The 13,641-nt window shown below is 61.8% G+C and overlaps 1 protein-coding gene across 1 annotated transcript in view; it reads right to left on the reverse strand.

Moving 5' to 3' along the window:
• The window catches only part of NFATC1 (nuclear factor of activated T cells 1), a 93,455-nt gene that overhangs the window by 65,467 nt on the left and 14,347 nt on the right, over positions 1-13,641 (reverse strand). The window lies entirely within an intron of this gene.

The following is a 13,641-nucleotide window of genomic DNA, read 5'->3' on the forward strand; positions in this document are numbered from 1 at the left end:
GACGTGAGAGCCGCACGCCCGGTGAGTGTGCCAGAGCACCTGGTCAGGGCAGACAAGGCGCATATGGAGGGGGTGTGGGCAGGGCGGGCCTGAGGGCACCCGCGGCACTGCCCAGGCTCCACCTCTGCCCCATGACGCGTCCACCGTGAGGTCACCTCACCCACCCCGAGGACCTGCCCAGCAGCACAGGCCCTGATGACGGGGACAGAAGAGGTGCCCTCAGGGACCAGGCACAGGCAGCGAACACCGACCAACAGATGGAGAGTGTCCCTGGGAGTGTCCCCGGGCGTCCAGAGGGGGACGGGGCGTCCAGAGGGGGGAGGGGGTGTCCAGAGGGGATGGGATGTCCACAGGGGAACGGGATGTCCAGAGGGGGAGGGGGCGTCCAGCGGGGGAGGGGGCGTCCAGCGGGGAATGGGGTGTCCAGAGGGAGACAGAGCTTCCACAGGGGACGGGGCGTCCGGCAGGGAAGGAGGCCTTCAGAACCTCCCGCAGTCCCCATGCTGGCTCCAGCCGACCGTGTGTGCGTCTTTCACGTTGGTCTTCGCGGCTCTCCGGGCACAGCCGCAGCCCCTGGGGCGATGCAGGCGGCTGCCTGTTGTAATTTTCACGGACTCTTCGGTGGACCCGGCGCTGGCCAGTGAGGCAGCATCGGACGATCAAAGGCCCTGGGCTAAGGGCTCGCTCCTGTCTGCACCCGTCACCGCCCTGCCTGGCATCGGGGGCACCCGCGCGTGGTGCACACCCGTCAGCTGCCACGAGGAGGTAGAGAGGCCGCTTCCCCGGCTTCGGGCAGCGGTCTGAGCAAAGGCTTCACGGGCTGGAGGCCGCAGGTGTCCCTGTGCAAAGTGGATCGTCCTCCACGCGGGCTGACGGGCCGTGCCACCCCTGGGACGCCCAACGGCTTGGGATCGAGCAGACGGCCGAGTGCCAGATGTGCTGCTGTCCGTCAGGAGCAGGTCAACAGCCCCACCCAGGGCGTCGCGAGACCTGTTGTAGGGACGCGGACGCCATCACCCTCAACGGACCCGGGATCTCCAACACAAGCACTTCGGAACGTCAAATTTAAGATTAAAAACGGGATCCAACCCCGTGAATCTGTTAACCCTGAGGAGCAAACGGTAGTTGAAATCAGCAGTGAACCATCGACCGGAACCACGCTGATAGAAGACTCGTTAAGTGACTGTCACTGCACTTAATTACAGCACGGCGCTTGCAAGCTCGGGGTTCTCGGAAGAGGGTCCTCCAACGAGGACGGCTCGGGAGGCGCACACGCCCCCCGCCAGCATGCTGAGGGCCAGGAGGAAGGAGACCGCATGGTCAAGGCCGCCAGCGTGTGGAGGGCCAGGCCGCCCCGTCCACGTGACGTCACAACTTCCGTGTGAGAGATGCTGGCCACCCCCTGTGGGACGTCCTGGAGACAGAGGCGCTCGGTGTAGGAGGGTGTGCCCAGACACACAGTCACGTGCCCACGCACACACGCGCACACTCGCACCAGGGCTCTCCCACATACTCTGGAGCGCTGTGCTTGGCTGGGAAGGTTCGTTGCCGGCCGGCGGCAGGGACACATGCATCCTTTTCTGCCTCGACAGGGTCCCACGCGTCTGTGGACGTGGTCATCACCAAAGCAGCTTTTTCATGTAAAATCATCGCGCTTCCGTCCCGATCCACAGGTGCCTGATGCCCACAGACTAAACACGCGTCTGACAGGCGTGTGCACGCAGACAGGGAGCATGGCTGAGCCGAGCGCGGACGTGAGCCCGGGCCTCCGCGGAGGGACGCGAGCTGCCACGGCCATGTGGTGGGCGCGTGGGCAGAGAGGCCGAGGGGCGCCTTCCCTGCCCTGCCCGTCCGCTCGCCGGGGCCTTGCTGTGGCCGCGCACGGAGAACCCGCACACGACTCCTTTCAAGGCCGTTCCTGCTGATGCGGCTTAATCCCGCAGAGACGCCTGTCCTCTCTGCACTGAAGAGCTCTTCCTGTGTGCACGCACGAGCGTCCCCAGAGGAGCGCCGTTCGGTCGGGACGGCAGCAGCCGTGGCCACCGAAGTTCTCGCCTCCTTGTGGGGAGGGCGCCTTCGGGCCTCGGCCGATTTCGTGAGCTTTAATGAGAAACCCCTACTCCGTGCTGGACTCGAATCTGTGTTTTTGTAACAGAAAACATAAAAGTAACATCAGAGGCTGATTAAGGGGCAAATTTTGCCCCTCGGTGTTCCGTTCCGTGACACCTAACGCAGCAAGACCTAAATGAGTCTTTGGCCGAAACGGTCTCTCGTGCGGCTGAGGCGGGTCGGTGGCGTGCGGAGGGCCCGGTGGCACTCGGGCGGTTTGGAAATGACAGGTTAGAGCCCCTCCGGGACCCACGCTGGCACTGCTGATTGCACGCGGGCGCAGCGGACTGTGGGTATAACTTCCCCTTTTAAAAACATGCTACTTCAGTGAAAATGGGAATACTTAAGGTTTAGCTTGGGAGATAAACATCTATTATTTAAAACACGAAGGTCATTTTAAGAAAGTAATTTAAATACTTCACGTGCTCCGCTGCGTGGGTTTTCTGCCTCCGGCACGTTTTAGTATCTGTAAAACGCTATTTATAAAATTACCTGTCATAACAATGGCCTCTCTTTGCTTCAACTAAACTAAACAAAATGCATTATTCCGTTTTCAAGGTATGAGAGCCGCTAAGTTTTCTACACGTGCATGTTTGTTTTTAGGTCCTGTGCTACCTCAGCACTTGTGGGGCAGTGACAGGCGGGTGACAAGTGGGGCAAGTCCTCTCGCGCTGCCACTCGCACTCGGGCAGGTGGGGCCAAGCGAGCCGCTCGCGCAGAACCATCCGTCCGAAGGGAAATTTACGTCCACCTGGGTGTTAGATCCGAATCTTCACATGACGCCCCAAAGAGGAGCCGTGTGGAGAGGGAGACCCGGCCCCCAAACGGGATTCACTTATTACCCCACGCTTCTGGCCACCATGCTACCCTGTGAGCCTGCGGGGTGTGAGCACGGCTGTCACACGGGATCCCGAATCCTCACGGCCTGCACCCGCGCTGCTCCCCCCACCCCCAAGGGTGTCCTACATACATCCACACAAATTCCTGCCAAATAACGGGAAGGAAAATCCCACGTGTCTGCTCGCCGGCACCATCACTGGACACGGGAGGGGACGGCGCTATACCGACCACGGCGGGGCCTGGGGATCGGCCGTCACGCCAACTCACATCTGTGACCACCACGGCACACAAATGGCCGGTGCCGTCAGACGCCGACCCCCCACTCCCGGAGGCCGCGTTAAGGGGAGCGGGAAACGAGAAAACCACGAATGAGAACGGAACCACCGCGTAAGACGTGGGGCCGAGGTTGGCGGAAGCCCCGACTGAGCACACGTGACGGGTCCACACAGGCCTGTTCTCTCCCAGCAGCCGGCCCCACCTCTCTCGGCCAGGCCGGCAGAGCTATCTCTGAGCTGTGCCTCTGCTGAAAAGTTAAGTGTGCGAGGGGCCGCAGCCTCCCTGCCTCACCACGATGCCTGGGATAAAGCTGCCAGATAAAGACAGTATGGACCTCAAGAGGCTGGCGGTGTTGTGCGTGCACGAGTATACACACTCAGAAGCACGTGTCTCGCAAGACGGCGTGAGCACATGCAGACGCGTGCTTGTGGGGAGGCATGAGCAGGTGTGCCGGGTGTGGGTAGAGAGGGTGGCTGTCCTGTGGAGAAGCGGGTGGGGCAGGACGAGGTGAGGGCCCAAGTGCAGGCCCCACCCTCCCTCACAGCCCCCAAACACCTGCAGGAAATCCAGGCAGACTTCCCGCAGGCAACGCCACAGGTCATTTTCAACAGCTTTACTGAGGCAACGTTTTCCACGACATAAAATTGACCCGTTTTAACCACGTAATGTAAGACTTGTAGTCTCTCCTGGAAAAAAGCTCAGGGACACAAGGAAAGCAGCTAAAACAGGCTGTTTTCTGATGTTGTTAACGTCGGCACCACACTGCCTTCTCGGGAAGGGCCAAGGGAGACTCGGTTACCATGAGGACCGTGTACCGCACCGGGTCTCTCGGAGCCGCTGCCCGCAGTGGCCCTGAGCGGGGGGGGGGGCACACGGCACCTCGTCGCCGCGAGGCCCAGCTTCTCGGAGGGCAGAAACGCCTGAGGTCGTGGGGTCAGATGTCCGTCACCTGTGGCTGTGTCCACACGCTCTTGGGTCCATCTGTCCCTGTCTGCAGGGGACCAGGGAAGTGATTAGCAGGTGTGACCAGCCAGGCAGGGCCAGGAGTGGCTGCACCGTGTGTCCCAGACGCGGGCCCTCCCTTCTCTCCGAAGATTGGAAAGTGCCGGCCCCTTGGCTGGCCGCAGCGAGGTCCAGAAGGACCTAGAGTCACAGACAAAAGTGGGTCCTGGCACACATCCGAGGGAGACAGAAGACAGAGGATTGTGGCTCTCACCGGAAAATCAATCACGTGTGAGTCTAACGTCTTCACAAAAGCAGCCGTGCCATCAGAGGGCGACAGAGGATGGAACGGAGGGGGGGCGCTCAGGCAGGAGCAGAACCTCTGACAGACCACGGCAGCCCGCCCAGCTGTCCCCGGGCCCCAGGCCCCCCCAGGGGCTTTGGTCTCCGTCCGTCTCTGTCCCCTTTCCTCGCCGCCATGCCCAGGGTGACCGTGCCGGAGGACCTGGCTGCGGGGTCTGGGGTGGGTGTGGGGTGTGGCCAGCAGACTCCATGGGAGGCAGGAGGTGGGACACCAGCGAATGGTGCCACGTGAGGCTGCGCACACCGTCCTGGGGCCACGTCTGAAGAACCGGCAATCGGAGCAAAGAGCATCCACGGCGGGGAACGTGGCTCAGAGGCCCGCGGACAGAGCCGTGAGCGGCTCCGGGCTCTGCAGCCTTGCGTCTTCCCAGCACCTTCCCCGGGTGCCCGGTGCACCTCCAGATCTGGGCACGGACCCACGCGACGTGGGCTCCAGTCTGGAGGTAACGGACCACAGACCTGGTGATGGACGCCCCAAACCCTGTGCCACGGAAGGGGAGCTGGGGGGGGCCCACTCCCTCCACACACACACGCGCGCGCGCATGTGCACACACATGAAGTACGCATGGGCTCACACGCGTGCACACACTCGGGCACATCCACCTGTGCGTGCACGCAGGCCTGTGAGCATACACACGTGTGCATGCGTGTGTCTGCGTGTGCACTACACCCAGCAAACCTTCTGGGTTTACACCGCACAGTGTTACGTAAGTTCTCGGAATTCCTCCCGCGAGGGACTCCCTTGACTCGCACGAGGTTTGCCGCGTAAGCCAGATCTAGAGGTGCTCGCCGCCAGCCCACGAAGCCCTCCAGCCGTGGTTTTCAAAGCTGGCAGTCACACACGGTTCTAGCAACAAAACGGCTCTGAGGGGCTGCACGAGGTTCCTTTCAAGAAAAAGCTCATTTCTAGGGTTCCCCACGTTGGGTGTATGGAATTTTTCTACCTTTCTGAAAAAGCGCAAAATAAACAAGCCAAGGGCTGTGGTTAACGAGTCCATCGTCTAAGTACTCAGGACACATGACACCCAGAGACCGTGCCTGCCCAGGACCACTGGCCACCGCTCATGGGCGGCACGGGGACAGTCGCTGCCTCTGTGGCTCATACTCACTTCCGTTAATGGGACGGTTACATTTTACAACAGATTTTAAATTTTTCAAGGCCTTGAATGGCCAACTGTTCACTCAAAACCCCCTACACTTCACGTCAGCATGGGTGTACATCTTGGATGAGACGTGGATGAAATTGCTCGGCTGTCCCTCTCCCGGGGCCTGGGGCGCTCACTGGACGCGCACACAGGGCGAAGGCAGGGTCTGGAACACCTGCCAGCACATCCCGTCCCACCAGTGAGGTGCTGCATGGGGCAGGCGCCAGGCAGGGCTGGAGTCACGAGTCTCCCGGCTACCCCGCTGCATCCCAGGGTCGGGACGTGGTCTCCAGGAGGGAGGGGCTTTGAGAGGAAAAGGTGGGCAGCGTCCTGTGGCTCCGCAGTTGTGAGGCCTTAGCTGACTCGGTTTCCAGACTCGACTGTAAGAAACAGGTCCCGTCTTCACTCGGGACTTGGCCTCAAGGCTGCCCAGCCTGCGAAGCTACCTGAACGCACGACCCCCGGGGCTTCAAGAGCAGCTGTGCACTGTTCTCGGGCCCTGGCAAAGCTAGCCTGTCGTTCGAGGGGGTCAGGGGCGCCAGGCACACGTCCGCCTCTCGCCACGGGGCTCATCTTCTTCCCCATCGAGACCTCAGACCCGCCCCCACTGATGACGGGGGAGAAGGGCTCACACACGTGGGTCCGACGAGGTCAGCGCAGGGGCTCACCTGGCACCAGGACCCCCGCCAGTCCGCAGGCACGGTTGGTGCGTGTCCCTAATTCAAGGACACGTCCAGACGCCGAGAGAGATAAGGTCCTAGTCCGCAGGCCGTGTTTCCCGGGACGCCACTTGCCGGCATGCCGTCACCGTGAGCCTTCCTTCCGAGTGGTTCCCATCCAGCAAGTGACAGAGGAGGAGCTTCCGGCCAAGGGCAGGGAGACGCACAGAATCCCCGGGGCTTTGTACGGCTACAGGGCGCAGTGGTTGTGTGTGAGCGCTGAGTGGAACACACGGTCTCCAGGCTGGTTCCGGCTGAGCCGAGCACGGGCGGGCAGAGGCCAGAGGGAGGGAAGGGAGGCTTGGGCGGCAGCTCTGTGGCCGTGTGGGCACCTGCCGCCCACTAGCCCACCACACACAGGCGCGTCGTCCCTCACGGGAGCAGGGCAGCCGAGGCCACCGAGCCCCGACCCCTGCGGGCTGACCCTACAGATGGGACGGCTCTGAAGTGACCCAGAGACGTCACCCACGGAGCCGGCGGGCGGGATTCACACAGACACACGTGGAAGCATCCAGAAAAGAGAAATTACATTACTTCTGGATCAAAGAACGTTTTGCACGGAAACACTACATTTAGTGTTTCTAATTAAAAACATGCTGAGAAGACCCAACTTTCTGCTGAGGGAAAAATGATCTAGAAACAGAGCGCGTTAAGAGCCTCAGAAACCATCTGGAAATGTTAAACTACAGCAGCAAACATAACTTCAGTGACTCCAGAACCCAGAGCACCCCCCGGAACCTGGCCATGGTGGAGAAAACTTCTGGAAACGTCCGTCTTCAAAGAAAGGCCCATCCAGCGGTGTGGTAGGTGTGGCGTCTACACAGGCACGGGCTCCCATGAACTCACGGACCTGCCCACTGGTGGCCTGCCCCTGGAGGAGAGGGTGTCTGGGACCCCCTCAGGACCTCCCGGCCCCACAGGGTGGCCCCCGACCCCCGCCCCCCACAGAGGCCACTCACCCCCCGGCCAGGCCCTCGGTGTTTGCCATCAGTGACCCAAAGGACAGCGAGGGCAGGGCCCCAGCACATCGGCTGATGGAGGTGCTGCACAGCCTGCTGCCCGCAGCCCTCCTCCCTGCACCCAGTGCTGCTGAGGGGACACCGCCCGCGAGGCCGGTCAGGGAGCGATTGCGGGTCCCACCTTGGCGCTCTCAGGCTACAGCTGGGCCGAGCGTCATCTGTGCTGACGCGGAGCAGAGCCCAGTGTTCTCCCGGAGCAGGGAGAGGGACTGGGGGCAGCCCTGCCTGGCGGGACCGCGGCTGCCAGCCTGGGACACGCGGCCGACGCTCAGGGACAGTCACGGAACAGCAGCTCAGGAAGGAAGCGTTCTCCAGTCCACAGACTGCTCTCAAACACGGGACAGACTTTAAAACCACAGGGCAACAGACAAAAACCCAAGCATCTGGACGGTCGGTCACTGGCCACCCGCCTCCTTGGCGTGCAGGAGCACTGAGTCCTGAGCTACCTGCGGCCCGCAACGGGGGTCTACACTGTAGGTCTCAGCACGTCCGCCTCTCCCTGTGTCGCCCTGCACTGGTGGGGCCCCTGGGGGACAACACCCGGGGTAGAGCCTGGCTCACAGGCCGAAGACCAGCCCCGCCAGGCACCACAGGCCAAGGGCCAGCCAGTGGGAACGAAGCCGGACCTCAGAGCACACGGAGCAGGGACCCCCTGCCAGGCGCAGCCCCACCCGCGGGCACCAGGCGCCTGTCACTTGGCCGCCATGGGGAGGCACAGCTGGGATATGGATTTCCCAATTTTGACATGTTTATTAAAGATGATAATTTCTTGGGGCATCCGGGTGGCTCAGTCAGTTAAGCATCTGACTTGATTTGCACCCAGGTCATGATCTCACGGTTCGTGAGTTCAAGCCCTGATCAGGCTCTGTGCTGACAGTGTGAAGCCTGCTTGGGATCCTCTCTTCCCCCCTCTCTCTCTGCCCCTCCCCTGCTCGCCCTCTCTCTCTCTTACTCTCTCTCTCAAAATAAACTTTTTATAATTCTTCACCATTGTCTCCAGTTAAATTGCCTGGCGCCCCCCCATCACACCCTCCCCCCCCCATCACGCATGCGCCTGATGTCACGTTTCTGAGGCACAGGCACGCATCTCTACGTGGAAGAGTCCCGCACGCTGCTCTGCCCTCAGAGGGCCTTTCAGAAAACCGCCTGAGAACACTCTTTTACAGTTTCCACAGCCTGCAACAAGAAAGCTCAAGTGCTGAATCAAGATTTCTGGCGGCTTCCACTACAACGCTACTCACGGACTTTATTCCCAGGGGGATGTCTGGGCGGCACAGAAACCAAAACCACGCTTCCATCAGCTTGGTGGAACCACCAAACTCAAACGGGCGTCCAGGAGCCCGCCTGAGTCCGTCTGCCTTCTCTGCACACCAGCAGGTGGCAACAATATTCCAAGGACCGCCCCCCCCCCCAAACTGAGATGACAACAGACTGGCCACCTGAATGGCACTACTACAGTGACACAAGGCACTGGGGCACCTCTCTGCACGGTCCCAGCGGACGTCTCTGGCTTTCTTAAGAGGGACGAGCCCCCGTCGTCATAAAAGCTGGTAACACATTTCAGGGTGCTGGGCAGGTACAACCATTGTGGACCCACCTGTGTTGGGGGCCAGATGGCCCCTCTGCCTGACCAGGACAGGGTGGCACCTACAGAATTGTGTGTACTCAGCAGACCACCTGCCTGGACGCCCCCCTGGACGCCTGCCTGGGCATGCTGCATGGGTATGGGTGGCCCCAGGAACGTGAGTCCACACCCCCTCCAAGTTGGCCAGACTGGACTGCGGGGCCGGCTGACATTGGGTTGGGGTCAGAACTGCATTTGAATCCCCACTGCGTGAGGGCTCCGTGGGAGGGGCTGTTCCGTGGATGCCGACGCTCCCACCCGGCCAGGCCTGTGAAAGTTTGTCATCAAGTACTAGTTTATTCCAGTAACATCTATTTCTCTGCCTTTTGGGGAAATCCTGGCTTTCCAGGTTAGCAGCCCTGTCTGGACAGAAGTGACACCTGCCGTGACAAGCCAGGTAGGGGATGACGGGGTGCACATCTGGGTGAAAGACCGTGCCGTGGGCCCGGGCAAGCCTCTCTCCACCCGCCCGCTCACGCCCACATTTCTCACACCACAGCCCTGCAGCCCCACCATTCAGGCAGGTGAGACAACAGCGGCGAGACTTTGCCAGCCCAGCCTCCAGGACGGGAGAACGCGGGCTCTTCCCCAGTGTGTCTGTCCCTGGGCTGCAGGCCTCAGAGGCCTCACGTTACAGGGACACTTGCCACGCACTTGCTGGGGCACAGCTCAGCCCCGATGCACCCGGGGCAGCCTGCCTGAGCCTGAGACCAGGGTGGTCCCCGGGTCCCTCGAGACCCCCGCCCTCGGCTCCAGGGCCGATTCCGGCATCACCGGGCAGGACTGATGCCAGCCACCGGTCACCAACCACCCGTCACCGACCGGGAGCCTGGAACCGACAACACCAAATACAAGTCTAAAGTGCCGTTTACGACCTCGCGAGACTTCCCAAGGCTTCTCGTCTCAGTGACCTATTAATTATTCACGCAGACCCGGCCTCCTGTGTGGTGGGCTAGATGCTATCAGACAGTTATTTCGGGAGCTTGGTAAACAGAGCTTAATTCTTTGACCCCTGGCTCAGAGGTCAGCGATGTCCCCCAGGTTGCTCCTTGGGCCCCTGCAGGGCAGCTGGGAACAGACAGGTTCTCTGCAGACGGGCCACCGGGCACAGCACAGGGCAGGGAGAGCAGGCAGCGGGGTCACACAGGAAAACAGAACAGAAAACCAGGGTCAGCAAACCCGTTTGGCCGGGAGCCCAGTCTGAAGGAGGGACCCTCAGGGCAGAATCCTCTGGGTTCTCAGAGGCAACACTGGAAGAGGGCCAGCTTTTCTGCGCCCCCTGGGAAGGCAAGTCTCACGCAGGCCCTTCCGACGCCTCCCACCTTGCCCAGGACTCGGGGGCCTCGCTCTGCCGGACCCTCTGATGGCCACACGCCGGCCTCCCAGGGCCGGGACTACAGCCGGGGCAAGGCTGGCCCAGGAGGCCACGGGTACTAACGTGGGCACTCGGGAGACACGGATGCCGGCAGAGCCCACGTGACTGCTGAAGTCCCTTCCCACCCTCCAGTCCCGGCCCGTGCCTGGGAAGGAGGCACCTCCCGGAGGCAGGTGCACGGGGCGGCTCCTTCCTACAGTCAAGGACACGGCTGACCCAGAGCAGGTCCTGCCCTGGGGCACGGCTGGGTGTCCCGTTCTGCACAGGGGCTGCGATTTGACGCACAGACTTGGAAATGCGGCAGAGCCTGGTTGTCAGCAGCTGGCACGGGGATGTCACGTTGCCATCAGGCTTCCCCAGGAACCGCCCCTGCGCGGCCTGGTGGCAGGGGCGGGCACCCGGCTTCCGAAAAGGGAGGAGCGGGCGTGGCACTGGGGCCCCGTGTCAGGATGCGCTAAAATGACTCCCCACAGGATAAAACCTGTGGTTAGCAGGCTATCATGGCACCTGAGAGGGTTTTCTATTTTCACGTGTTTTGTAATTACGCACTAACGCTATTTTCACCCAGTGTGCGGGCCACTGACTGAAAAAGAGAGCAAACCCTCCAAACCCCTTCTTTTTAACTGCTCACCTCATACGTGCACAGACGGGAATTCACTTTGCCACGGATCCATCAGAAAAGCCTCAGTCGCTCATCTCTCACCCGCGAGAGACCCTCTCAGCAACTGACAGTTTCTGCTAGGCACCATTTTCTTGCTGTATTTCCCCCGTGAGGCTGGGGCGGGGGGGCGTTCGGCCCGTTCAAACCCACAACCCACTCTTGCATCTAATCTGAAACAATCGTTCAGATGTTGTAAATGCCGCTTCAAGTTCCGTAATCCTCGCCGTAACATCCGCACTAGAGACTGGAGGCGGGGGTCCCGCGAGGGGCGACGGGCACAGGCGGACGGACACAAAGCACCCGGAGACCCGGGCTGTGCTGCCCGCCCTCCCCGACCCCCAGGACAGTGGCCACCGGCCGCGGACCATCCTCAATCACGCGTGCCAAGTCCTGGGCGTCGCACGTCCACGCGGAAGGCGCTAACGTCCGCACGCAGCTGTCCCCACTGCAGGAGCCGCTCCCCTTGCTGCGTTTACTTTCAAGAAATGGGGGTGTTTTGCTGCCGGATTCTCTCTTCTCCGTGAGCTGCTCCGCGGCCTTTCCTGTCCACAGCAGCGCACTTTTGTTCGGTGAAAACGGCTGCGGGAAAGGGAGTCCGATGTCTGTAGTCACAGAGCCGGGCTGATGCCCGCGTCCCCCGACCTCAGCCCGCCGTGAAGGCGGGACGGAGAACGCCCAGCTGGCCGCGGTGTGTGCGTCCCGCAGCCAAGCAGGCAAGCACTAGTCAGCATGAAGCGCAGGGCCACAAGCACAGTCCCCGCAAACTCCAGCTGCTGACTGTCGTCTGGGCGGACGGCTTTTCTCTCTGGGGCTCCTTCCCTGGCAGGCCTTCTGTTTATCAGAACGGAATAAAGTAGAAGCGTGCCGTGCCCTGCCAGGCACCCTCCGGCTGGCCTCCTTCCCCCAGTGACCGGTCGGAGCTCCTGATTTCGTGGTGGGGGCCAAGCATTCCCCATCCACCACCTGGAGCTCTGGGCAGGAGAGCAAGCCCGACCCCACACGGGCGCCCGAGAGTCACAGCGACGGGCCCGGGCAGGAGGGCCGAAGCTTGTCAGGAATGGAGTCCACCGACGTCACACAGCGGCCATGCTCTGTGGCCACACATCCTCCCTGAGTAGAAGGGTGATGCCTTCGGGCGGCGGACACTACCTGTCCCCGTCACAGTTACCAAGGTGCCCCCGGAACACCAGTGACAAACGCTCCAGCTCTAAAGCCAAATGAATCTTCTTCCCGTCCAGTGTTTTCAGTTGGGAGGCCAGCACCCGCAGTCACCCCCGACACGTGGGCAGGAGACCCCAGCACGGCCTGGCGGTGTGTGGCGCCTCTTCCTGGGGAGCGCGGGGCTCCCTGATGCCCAGGCGCCTCAAGGCACGTCCTCTGCTCTTCCCGTGTCCGGCGTGAGGATCCCCAAGATGTGGGAAGGGACAGACCGCGCACAGCCCGCTCCACATAAGGGAGCCGAGGGAACCAGACCTTGGGCCCACCCAGGAACTCCACGATCCGTGGTCTGTGTGGGCCACAGAACCTGCATTTCTAGCGACTCCCAGGTCAGGGCCCTCATGTTGAGAACCTCTGTCCTTCAGAAAGAAGGAAGTCTTTAAACCAAACACTGAAACCACTGAAAATACCCAAGCCAAAAGCAGCATCACGTGAATGGAATTCACTTAAATAGTGGCCAAGGGGACCTTTTGTTGGCTCTTAATGATTTGCTGTTAGAGACGCCCTGGATGGACACGGGGCGGCTGAGGTCTCCCCAGGCCACCGCTCCAGGGACAGCGAGGTCTGGGCAAGAGGTACGGCCCGGGGCTGCGGGCACCTTCTCCTCATCACCCCAACCTGAGCGGGCGGGACGGGGCGGGTGCGAAGTCTCTGCAGAGCCCCGTAAAGAGCACCCTGGCTTTGCTGACACGTTACAGACTTTTACAGAAGAGCTCCTCAAAAATAAAACATTTTGATTCGCAGGTTATATTTAATTCACTCTCTGTTTACCCTCAACAAAGGAGTAACAGCCAGGGTCACGGCTCCTAAGAGGCGCGGAAGATGGCCCACCGCGCACACTGCCCACGGGTGCCATCAGGGAAGCAAGGCCGGCCCTCGGGCTCATCTTCCTCTTAACGTCTCGTCTGAATCAAACGTGTCAGCCTAGGAAGACGTGGGGAGAGCAGGCGTCCGACTGGACGCGGCATCAGCAAGGCTCCTGCCACCCACACGACCTACACGCCACAGGGGGTGGCCGCCAAGCGTGGACCTGCCGGCAACAGCAGTGGGTGGGACCCCCGCCCCCCGCCAGGGGCCAGGCCCATGCGGAAGAACCCCAGCCCCCACCCAGGGCCAGGCCCACACGGGTGACCCCCGGCCCCCGCCCGAGGGACGACCCCCGGCCCCCACCCGAGGCCAGACCCACAAAGACGACCCCCGGCCCCCACCCGAGGCCAGACCCACACGGGCGACCCCCGGCCCCCGCCAGGGGCCAGACCCACAGGGACGACTCCCGGCCCCCGCCCGAGGCCAGGCCCACAGGACGACCCCCGGCCCCCACCCAGGGCCAGACCCACACGGATGACCCCC

The sequence above is a fragment of the Herpailurus yagouaroundi genome, unplaced genomic scaffold (genome assembly GCF_014898765.1).
Source record: "Herpailurus yagouaroundi ecotype Mexico unplaced genomic scaffold, PumYag 142, whole genome shotgun sequence".
Taxonomy (NCBI): Eukaryota; Metazoa; Chordata; class Mammalia; order Carnivora; family Felidae; genus Herpailurus; species Herpailurus yagouaroundi.